At 40.8% G+C, this 9,968-nt stretch overlaps 1 long non-coding RNA gene across 1 annotated transcript; it reads right to left on the reverse strand.

The window, feature by feature from the left end:
* Positions 1–2,564: 2,564 nt before the first annotated feature.
* LOC148032159 (uncharacterized) lies at positions 2,565–3,375 on the reverse strand. The gene is made up of 2 exons (XR_015691743.1): positions 2,921–3,375; positions 2,565–2,784 (listed from the first exon to the last, which is right to left on the reverse strand). It is a non-coding gene; the product is annotated as an uncharacterized LOC148032159 (long non-coding RNA).
* Positions 3,376–9,968: the final 6,593 nt, after the last annotated feature.

Below are 9,968 nucleotides of genomic sequence, written 5' to 3' on the forward strand. Positions count from 1 at the left end.
ATGCTCTTTCTTTAAGCTCACTAGAAGCAATATGTCATTCAGTACTTGCTTGCATGTCTACAATTTTAAAAGGTTCTAGTTACAAGTAGGTGTCTCATGTTGCTAGTGGTGAACACTCTTATGTATGCCAATGTTTAAATATTTAGTGTGGTTGGAACATCTCAGAATTGTAGGCCTTAAAGGTGTTCACTAGGTTTATATATTATAATTGTTATGCTTATCATGCTTCAAGTGGTGACAAATTATCATTTATTTAGTGAATGAAGCTTTAGATTTGTCTTCTTGGTCCGAAAATGCAAGTTTGGAGATGTTAAGAGTACTATAGTAGGTCTGTTATAGTAGTTATAGATAGATTGTCCTCTTGATCCATGGCATTCCTTTTCAATTCCCTAGTTAAAAATATACATAAGTATGAAAAGTAAATAATAGGAAAAATGGAACATTCCCTAGACTTTAGAGAAACTAGGGAATTGCATAGGAAATTTGGGAAACTAGGGAATTGCATAGGAAATTTTCATATGTAGGGAAATTTCCTACACCTTATGTAGGAAATTTCCTATGCGATTTCCTAGTTTCTCTAACTACAAAAATTCCTAGGTAGGAAATTTTCCCTATGTAGGAAATTTCCTATGCAACTCCCTAGTTTTTCTAACTAGGGAATGTTCCATTTTCCCTAATAAATTTATTTACTTTCCCTACTTGTGTATTTTTAACTAGGGAATTGATAGGGAATGTCCTTTTTTTTCCTATGTAGGAAATGATTAAAAGCTCCCTGTGTTCTAACATGGCTAAAAGTACATGTCCTAAGCTCCATTTTGACATGCAACATGCCCCATTTGGAGCATCCCATCAAAAGTTATGACAGATTTCCCTCAATAAGCCTATAGTGGATAGCATGCTGTCCATAGTCTTCACCCATGCATTTTCATTGTAATGTGTGGACTATAGTAGTGTGCACCCCATTCTTTAACTCCTCTATCAAGCCCCTCTACTTGTCTTTTATTTTCGAGGGAAAATCCTTTCAAGGTGGGGATGGATTGTAACGAGCAAGATACATGAAAACTAAGGGTTAGATACCCAATCACACTAACCAAGGTATATAAGGTCAAAATGCAAAATTACTTGCTTCGAGTCTCTTGCTTTAAGTTTTTGTTGTTCCCAAAAGTACATCTTATTTTTTGCAACTTGAGAAAGCCTCATTTGTGTGCTACATTTGAGGGGCCCTCTCCCAAACATATTATCACACACATGCACCAAATATGAGAGCAAAGTTTTTGGAGGGACTAGTGTCAAAGATAAGGAAACCAAAGGTTTATCACAGACTTAAAGATGAACAAGAATAGGGTATGTACATGTTGAGGGAAAGATCTTAAATAGGGAAAGAATCCAAGCGGTCTAAAATATATTAGCACATGAATAGCATAAAAAATGCTATAATGATTCTAAGAAGACCTTTTGGGGCAATTGCAACTATTCAATCCCCAATTTTTTGCTTTTCCTTTTCGTGCTAGCTACAAAAATGCACCTTGGAAGCCATTTCTCAATATCTTTCCCATAATCACCCCCATAAAAAGGTAGGTGAACTAAGGCATCTTGAAACGTATTCAGAAACATTTTTCATCTTCATGATCACCATTAAAGACTAACAATATAAAATAATTAACACAAAAGCTTGGTATGAGGCTCATGTTAGAGAAGGCAACGGGAGCACAAGTATGATGGTTCATGGATATGAAATATTAAATAGGATGGAGCACAAAGTCATAATTTGTTGTTAAAAATTTTATTACAGCCAAAAGCACATATTATTTGTTTTATGCAAATCTTTCATCACTTTGTTGCACCTCATCGATCCAATAATATAACAGCTATCGTGAAAAGCCTCTTGAACATTCATAATTTCTCGTACATTTCATAAATGTTCTATTGAAGGGCAAAATCCTAAAAGTATGAACTCCATGAAAATTGTTTTGTTTAATGCATGTCCCATGTTTAAGAGAGACACTATTGAATAAAGAAACATCCATATGATGTTTGACAAATACTTCATTCAACCAAAACCCCTCGTATTTGTAATAAGATTGTGCTTTATGCAACTTTCGTCTGATGTCTCTTTGGAGTGCTCTTATGTTATAAGAAGATTGTGCTTTATGCAACTTTCATCTAATGTCTCTTGGAGTGCTCCTCCTATGTTATAAGAAATACTTCATTGAAAAAAATACCTCTTGCTTTTAATAATGTTGTGTTTTTGCAACTTTCGTCTAATGTATCTCGAGTGCTTCTCCCACGTTTAAGAGATACTTCATTGAAACAAGACCCCTCCTTTTGCAATTAGTATCGCTACTTCGGATAGAAGTATGCTTGATGCAATGGAGGAATGTGGCGACAATACCTAAATTTTCAACATCGTAGGTTTATTGTGCTCAATCCATATTGTAAACTCAGTGGCGTGCGTCAAGCGTAGCAAGACGACTGCGCTCAGTCTGATCGACAAGCTGTGATGCGGATGTGATATCATGGACCAAAAGCAAAGACCATCAAGCCCCACAGTTATTATTTAGAACCGGAGGTCGTTTTATATTATTTCTCGGCAACTGATGATCTCACGCACAGCAAACGATACAAGCAAACGATACATGCATTAACGATACGAGGAGTCTCATGTACAGCAAACGAAACATGACATATGCTACAAGAAGAAGAAGAAGTAAGAAGTGTTGGTATCGACGCGCTTCTTAGGACCGGCCAGCCTGATTATTTCATATTCACGTACGTCCAGCCAGCCTGCATGAAGACACGTCCTTAGTTACGCAAGAATAAGGAAAATAACATGGAGAATGTTATATATATATTTTAAAAAATCTATGAATGTATCCATCGAGTAACGTAAAAATTAAACATAATTATATCGGCTATACACCTCAAGGGCGTTAGCTCACCGGCTGCTTTTGCTGTCGTCCTCAATGGCCTCCTCCTTCTCCTTCTTTTCCTTCATGACCGTAGCCTTCTCCTTCATGACCGTAGCCTCCTCTCCCATAGCCTCCTTCATGACCGTAGCCTCCTCGTCCTCCTTCATAACCGTAGCCTCCTTCATGACCGTAGCCTCCTCGTCCTCCTTCATAACCGTAGCCTCCTCTCCCATAGCCTCGTCCTTCTTTACCATAGCCTCCTCCTCCTTCACCATAGCCTCCCTTCATATTCTCTTTGACGTCGCTGGTGCTCTCGGCTGCGTCGATGCGGCCACTTAGAAGCAGCCCGCAGACAAGAACCAGGACCACGGCCAGCAGGAGCAGACGTCGATGGCCCATGATCTCTCCCTCTCTCTCTGTCTCTCTTTCTCTCTTTTTTGTAGTCTATGTCTCTCTCCGATCAGCGTACTGAATATGCAAGCTATCCAATATAATCCTCCGCTCTCTCTTTATATATTGTATAGACGTAGAGCCGCAGAAGGAGCATGATGGCCATGATGACGCAATGCAAGCCGGCCCTGCAAATAGTAAGTTGAGAGGCATTTTGCTATTTTTGTGAAAGGAACAGATCAGCCTAAGCTGACGCGATAGACTAAGTTGACCACGGCATACACTAACCGGCAGCGACGATCATATGCTCCTAGTCAACGTCTTGAGTTCTATGTCTTGACAGAAAACTTTCCTATTCCGCTAGCAATGTATGCTAAGACTCCTTGTGAATCCTACAAGTGGCATGCAAGTGTTACTCTCCCTTTCTAGAAAACTTTGCAGCTAGGGTAGCTTCATTTTACGAGATTCTTATAATACTCGTCCCTGAGAACTGTACATCAAGCTTCAACTCTATCATCTTTACTGTTTTATTCTTTATCATAATGTGCACATGGCTCGAGGCATATATACATGTATACATCTCATAATGTGCATACAAATAAGATATGACATATATTAATACTATATAATATACAATATTTAATATATGATACATGGAATATAACACATACAATATATTACGAATCATATAAGATACGGTATATATTAATACTATATAATATATAGTATTTAATATATGATATATGGAATATAATATATATCCTATAAACATTAGACATAAATAGCATAATACATAATATGCACAACATAATATTTACTATATAGTAATTGAAGCTTCAAGGTGGGTGCCATGTATCAAGCTCCCATTTCTCCCCTTCCCTTGGCAGTGTCCCATGTGTTGCATACAAACCCCCCCACCCAAAGTGTCTCCACATCCAGTAGAAAACGCCCCCTTGTACTCGCTCGATATCAAACCCACACCCACCCATTCAAAAGAAAGGCCCCACTAACGCACCTCCCTCCCCCCCCCGCCCTTCCCCACTCCCACAAACTCCATGCCCATCCGCAATCACTACCACTCCTCCTCGATAGGAACTTGCAAGAGAGAGAGAGAGAGTATGTGTGTGTGTGTGTGTGCGCGCGCGTGCACCTTTATATCTATATATAATACACATATGAGCTATTCTCATCAAGGGTTTTTCATGGGGGACTTTCAAAATGTTTTTCCAAAAAATCAAAAACCCCCAAGGTCAAATGGGGGTTTCTAAATTTCTTAAAAAACCCCCCTTTTCCTTGAGAAATCCCCCACAAGGGTGTCTCCAAAGGAAAACCTTATTTATATTTGGGAGAAGGCTTCAAGGCCCACCTCCACCATTGTAAGAAGTTGGGAGGAATAGGGATTTAGTGTGTATTGCCATGTCACACTAACATTGGTATAAAGGTGAGGACATGTAATTTTTGGGAGATCTTTTTGACACATTAATACAATTACAGTACTTCTCTCTCATCTTGTTCACAGCTTCCATGGCTTCTCCCTCTTTCCTGACTTTCTCTCTCCAAATCTAGTCTTTCTCTCTCCTTGTCACTCTTCTTCTCTCTCTTCCTGCAGTCTTTCTCTCTCTTCTATAGTCTTCTCTCTCCTCTTTCTCTCTCCCTAGTTCACTCTCTGACAAGTGGTATCAAAGCATTGGCCTTTGATCCATTCTTTTTCTTCTATTTTCAGTCTTGTTTTCCTCTATCAAAATCAATTTCAGACAAATATTGTACAAGACAGTGACTAGTGGAGTGATGCAGATAATCTACAGTTAGTAAGAGACTACATTTGGAGATATCCAAGGTCAGATATGGAGGAGGATAGCTTAAGTGGCAGGTCATCATCAAACTTCATGCAAAACTGGAGGTAACTAGGGTAAAGGAAGGTTAATCGGGCTTAGTTAGAGGTTAAACTCCAGTTACTTTTCAAAAGGGGGCTTCTCTTCTCTCTCTTTCAAGCTTTTGGCCGAAGCTTCAATGGTGACTGCCAAGAAATATTCAAAGATCTCTCTCTACTAATCATCCCTCACAACCAAACCATGGGGCAATGATTCCTTGTCACTTGAGCTTCAAGAGGAGTATCCTGGTCAGGTAGTGATGCAGGAAATGGAGCAGTATACAGCCCAAAATTTGCGCCGAAATTTGCATTGAATTTCCTGCTCTCAATCTCTTCCTGATCTGCTCCAGATCTCCCAGTGATTGATCTCATGCCTTGAAGCACTTCATCAGCCTCTATTTCAGCAACTCTCAGCTGGAGGAGAACTCTGATCATCAACTTCTTGGTTCAAAACCCTAAGACACAGCAGGGCAGCCATAGCCACAGATCTGGAAGCTCAAAATTCTTCAAATTTTGGACTTCCCTGACCTCCAAGGCTTCTCTAGTGCTATGTACAAGTTGGATAGACTTCAAGATTGAAGACATTGAGGAGATTTCAGCCCGTGGAGGACATTGGAGCTCAAATGGAAGGATTATTTTGGGGCTTTTCTTCAAGAGGCTTGAATCTTTGATATTCATGTGTTCAAGCAAGGCCGGGGTATTGATTCTTCATGGTTTAATCATATTGGAGCTTGTATGGACTGATTCTATGGAGATTTCAAGCTTTATGATGGATTTATGGTGGAATTGGAAGAATTCTTCCATCAATGGGATTGGAGCTGACATCTACCATATTCTTCAAGCTTAATTGAGGTATTTCTTTTACTAATCTCTGAAATCTCTCAATAATCCACTTGCTATTGTTTTCCCACTTGTTGATGGGACATTATTGATCAATTAATTCATTGAATTGATCAATAGATCAGAGATTAGTGTTAATTTTCATTGATTTCAGCCTATTCCATTGAATTTCAGTCTTGATTCAATCATTACTTCATCATAGATATCATTTGTCAAGCTTGATGCATAACCTTGATTTGTTTTGGTTGAATTATTTTGCCCATGCTGAAATATTGTACAAGGGTAAGTACTAAAGCAATCAGTGAGTCACTGAATTGCATTGGTAAGACCCTTTCCCTATCCAAACTTTAAAGATTCCATTCAATTGCATCTCATGAAAGGCTGAATGAATATTTCAGAAATGCATCTCATGATGATTGATTAGATTAGCAAGCTACTGCCATGTTGATATACCCACTGAGGAAAAAGGTGGATGCCAGGGGAGATAGTGGGACAAAAGAGAGGTGACTCTCCCTTACTAACAAAGATCCTGAAGGGGTACAACCAACCGACCCGAGGGGAACTTTGCCCACCTCCCGGTGATTTGGAGCTCGTGTAGAGAGCCTCTCATGCTGTTTTATCCCTCACACAGGTACAGTGAGTATAGAATTGAAGACTGAAGACTTTCCAAAGGCTCAAGTACCTAGAAGTTCAAAACAGGGTAAAACAGGGAATTTACAGGGCACTACAGGGCATTTACAGGTGGTTACAGGTACACCCTTCATTACTGAAGTACAGCTGCAGGTACTACAAGGTACCCACAGGTCCTATCCAGCCTTCTATAGGGTTTGCTAACCATTTGGGGTTACTATCTTTCCTTACAGGGTCAAAACATGGCACTTACAGGTTTAGACAGGGTACAGGCCTGGACACTTCAGACTCAGAAATCGAGCTACAGAATTTTCTGTCCTAAATCTTTCATAGCATGCTATAGCTCATCTAGAAGAGGCGTTCTTGGCTTCAATTTGAACTAAAAACTTTTGAAATTGGAGTTCCCTAGAAAAAGTTATGGTTGATTTAGTACCTATAGGTACTGCAAGACTGTACTTTCCACAGATAGGGAAACAGAGTATTATGGGTCTAATTAGAGATGTTGCTTCTAGGAGGTTGGATATTCCTTTGGTAGACGTTATGAGTACTTTGGCACATGATTTTATGGCTTATGATGACTCTCAAATGGCATTGGAAGAGATAGATGTGAGTTTGGTTGAGCAAGTACTTATTCATCACATTACAACAGAAACGAGGCATAGACGCGCATGTTAGACGCGCAAAGTCAGGCGCGTCTATCACATCGTCTATATACGCGTGTAAACGTGCATGTAAATAGACGTGCACTTTGCGTCTATATATCCGCGCAAATAGACGCACTTATACATGCAAAAATAGACGCACACATCAAAATTCAAATCATACTTAAATCATTTCTTTTCAAACTACGCATTTCCTTTCCTACGTTTTTTGTGGTTCTGAAGCTTGAGTTTAGCCGACATGCAGTCTCTTCATGCCTCACCTAGTCTCTTCATGCCTCACCTCCTCATGACTCACCTCTTCTTTCATTTCAAACACACAAGAAGGGAAAAAGGAAAGCCAAGGAGAGGAAGAAAGAGAGAACAAGAGAGAGGAGAACAAGAAGAAGCAGCAAGCAAGTAAGCAACCATCAAGGGAGGGTAACTTACCAAGGAGAGGAAGAAGGAGAAGGAAGAAGCGCCACCACCTACCACACCAAACACCCAAGGTGAGTCTCTCTCTCTCTCTCTCTCTCTCTCTCTCTCTCTCTCTCTCTCTCTCTCTTTCTCTCTCTCTCTTTCTTTCTATCTTCCTCTCTCTGCTCTGTCTGTGTATTTAGGATTTGTGATTACATTATGTATTGCTTTTTGTAAATCGATAATGGCGGTCGTCCGCTAAAATCAGCCCACCGAGCGTGTCTGATAGTGCGTCTACATCTCAGTGTAGACGCAGATATAGATGCGAAAAATGTTTCTCTGGGGGTGCGTCTTTGAGTGTGTGTGAGGGCGTGTGTGCTCTGCAGTGTACAAGCAAGGATACACGTGCTAACAGATGTCCGCAGAGACGCAGGTATAGACGTGCACAGAGACATAGGTATAGACGCTGTATGTAATATGTTTTATCTACACAGGGTAATATGATTTTTCTTGTGTAGATGTGAAGTCATGGATCCTCCAGCACCCCATTCAACAAGGAGCAATTCATGGGGGAGATGACCAATTATCTTGGTCGCCCTCCCACTGCAGATGAGGTTTTCAGTGTGATGTCTGGGACACCTAACACATCTTTGCCTACACAGGGATCAGCTGAGGTACATGGATCGGCCGAAGCACGTACATCTGCAGAGGCACATGTATCGAGTGAGGTAGAGGGTAGTGCATGTCGAGGGAGGAGGGAGAGTGGTGCGGGAGGACGAGGAGGTCGAGGGCTTTGTGGGGGTTGCCTAGGTGGTGGCTCTCGATCACCCTCACTGAAAAATGAGAGAGGTGAGCCTCCACAAATGTACTACTCTATCACTGATGTTGGTGGTATCTTGCATGACTTTGAGGGGAGGGAAGTGATAGCCTACTCGAGGAATGTCATGCATGCCACATACAAAGATTGCATGATTCCCTTCAAGCACCAAAAAAATGGTTTGTGGCAAGAGGTGCTGCGAGTAGTACATAAAATATACCCTAATCCCGAGAATTCACGATTCTCAGATGATTGGGGACGGTCAAAGGTGAGAGACGCGCTTCATAACAAGAGGTCTCACCTTATGACGCGCGCCAAGGAGTCATTGCGGAGACAAGAGCAGGGGCGCCCTGGATATGGCCAACCACCCAATTGCCACCGCAAGGAGTGGAAAGAGGCCAAGAAGAGAGCAACGGAGAAAATGACAAGTTGCTAGCATGCAGAGGCGCGACGTATCCAGATGGCAACCATGGGATCGTCGCATTATGGATCGGGTAGCAGGGAGTCATGGGAGGCTGAGTTTGTAAGTATTATTTGATTTCTTTTTTTAAATTAAATTTTGTAATTTGTTTCACTTCATTATGTAGTGTGTTTTAATACGTTGTATGTTCAAATTGTTTTATAGTTCTATATCGTTGATAGGATGCCTACTCCTAGAGAGGTAGGCTACCATCGAGGTCATAACCGGGTGTCCACTTGGCAGCATTTCTACGAGGAGGGACTCATCACGGAGGAGCAATATAATCGCGCCATGAGGATTCCACCACCAGAAGAGGTATGTTTTATTTTTTACATGAAAAGTATAGATAACTCTAATTTATTGTTTGTAATGGTATTTATATACCTTAATCCTTTGTGTAGGCGAACCCTGATGCAGTTGAGGATAGCGAAGGGGGGACTAGTAGTAGCGGTGGCGGCAACGGCAGCGGCATAGGCAGCGGTGGTGGTAGCGATGATGATGCCTCTTCTGAGGAGATATAGAGGAGCCCCATGCATGCATGCCTCCCCTTGGCTTGTAATTTTCATTTTTGATATGTATTACTTTCAGCTAGTGCTTGTGACCATGACGTCACAAGCACTAGAACTCATAATGTAAAAACGTTTCATCTATATATATGAAATTTCGTGTGCTACATACATTGTTTTGTTTTCAGTATTCAATCTTCGAAATAATCTTTCTCTATTTTCCCTAAGTATACAATTTGATGTTGATGGGGGGAAAAAAACTAGAGAGCATGTGGCTTGCAAAGCGACATGCTCTCTGGTTTTTTTTTCATACCTCTCTTTTGCGCATCTATCAGCGCGTCTAAATTGCAGGATAAATGCGCGTCTATTCTCGTCAAAAACTTTCAGAGTAAATGCGGTTTTAGACGCGTAAATATACGCGTGTATAGACGCACAATATGAATATGTCCACTTTTTTATAGATATGATTATATATTTACGTAGCACGTTTA

Source organism: Lygodium microphyllum, chromosome 8 (assembly GCF_053477565.2).
Source record: "Lygodium microphyllum isolate KBCC chromosome 8, Lygodium_microphyllum_v1.1.10, whole genome shotgun sequence".
Lineage (NCBI taxonomy): Eukaryota > Viridiplantae > Streptophyta > Polypodiopsida > Schizaeales > Lygodiaceae > Lygodium > Lygodium microphyllum.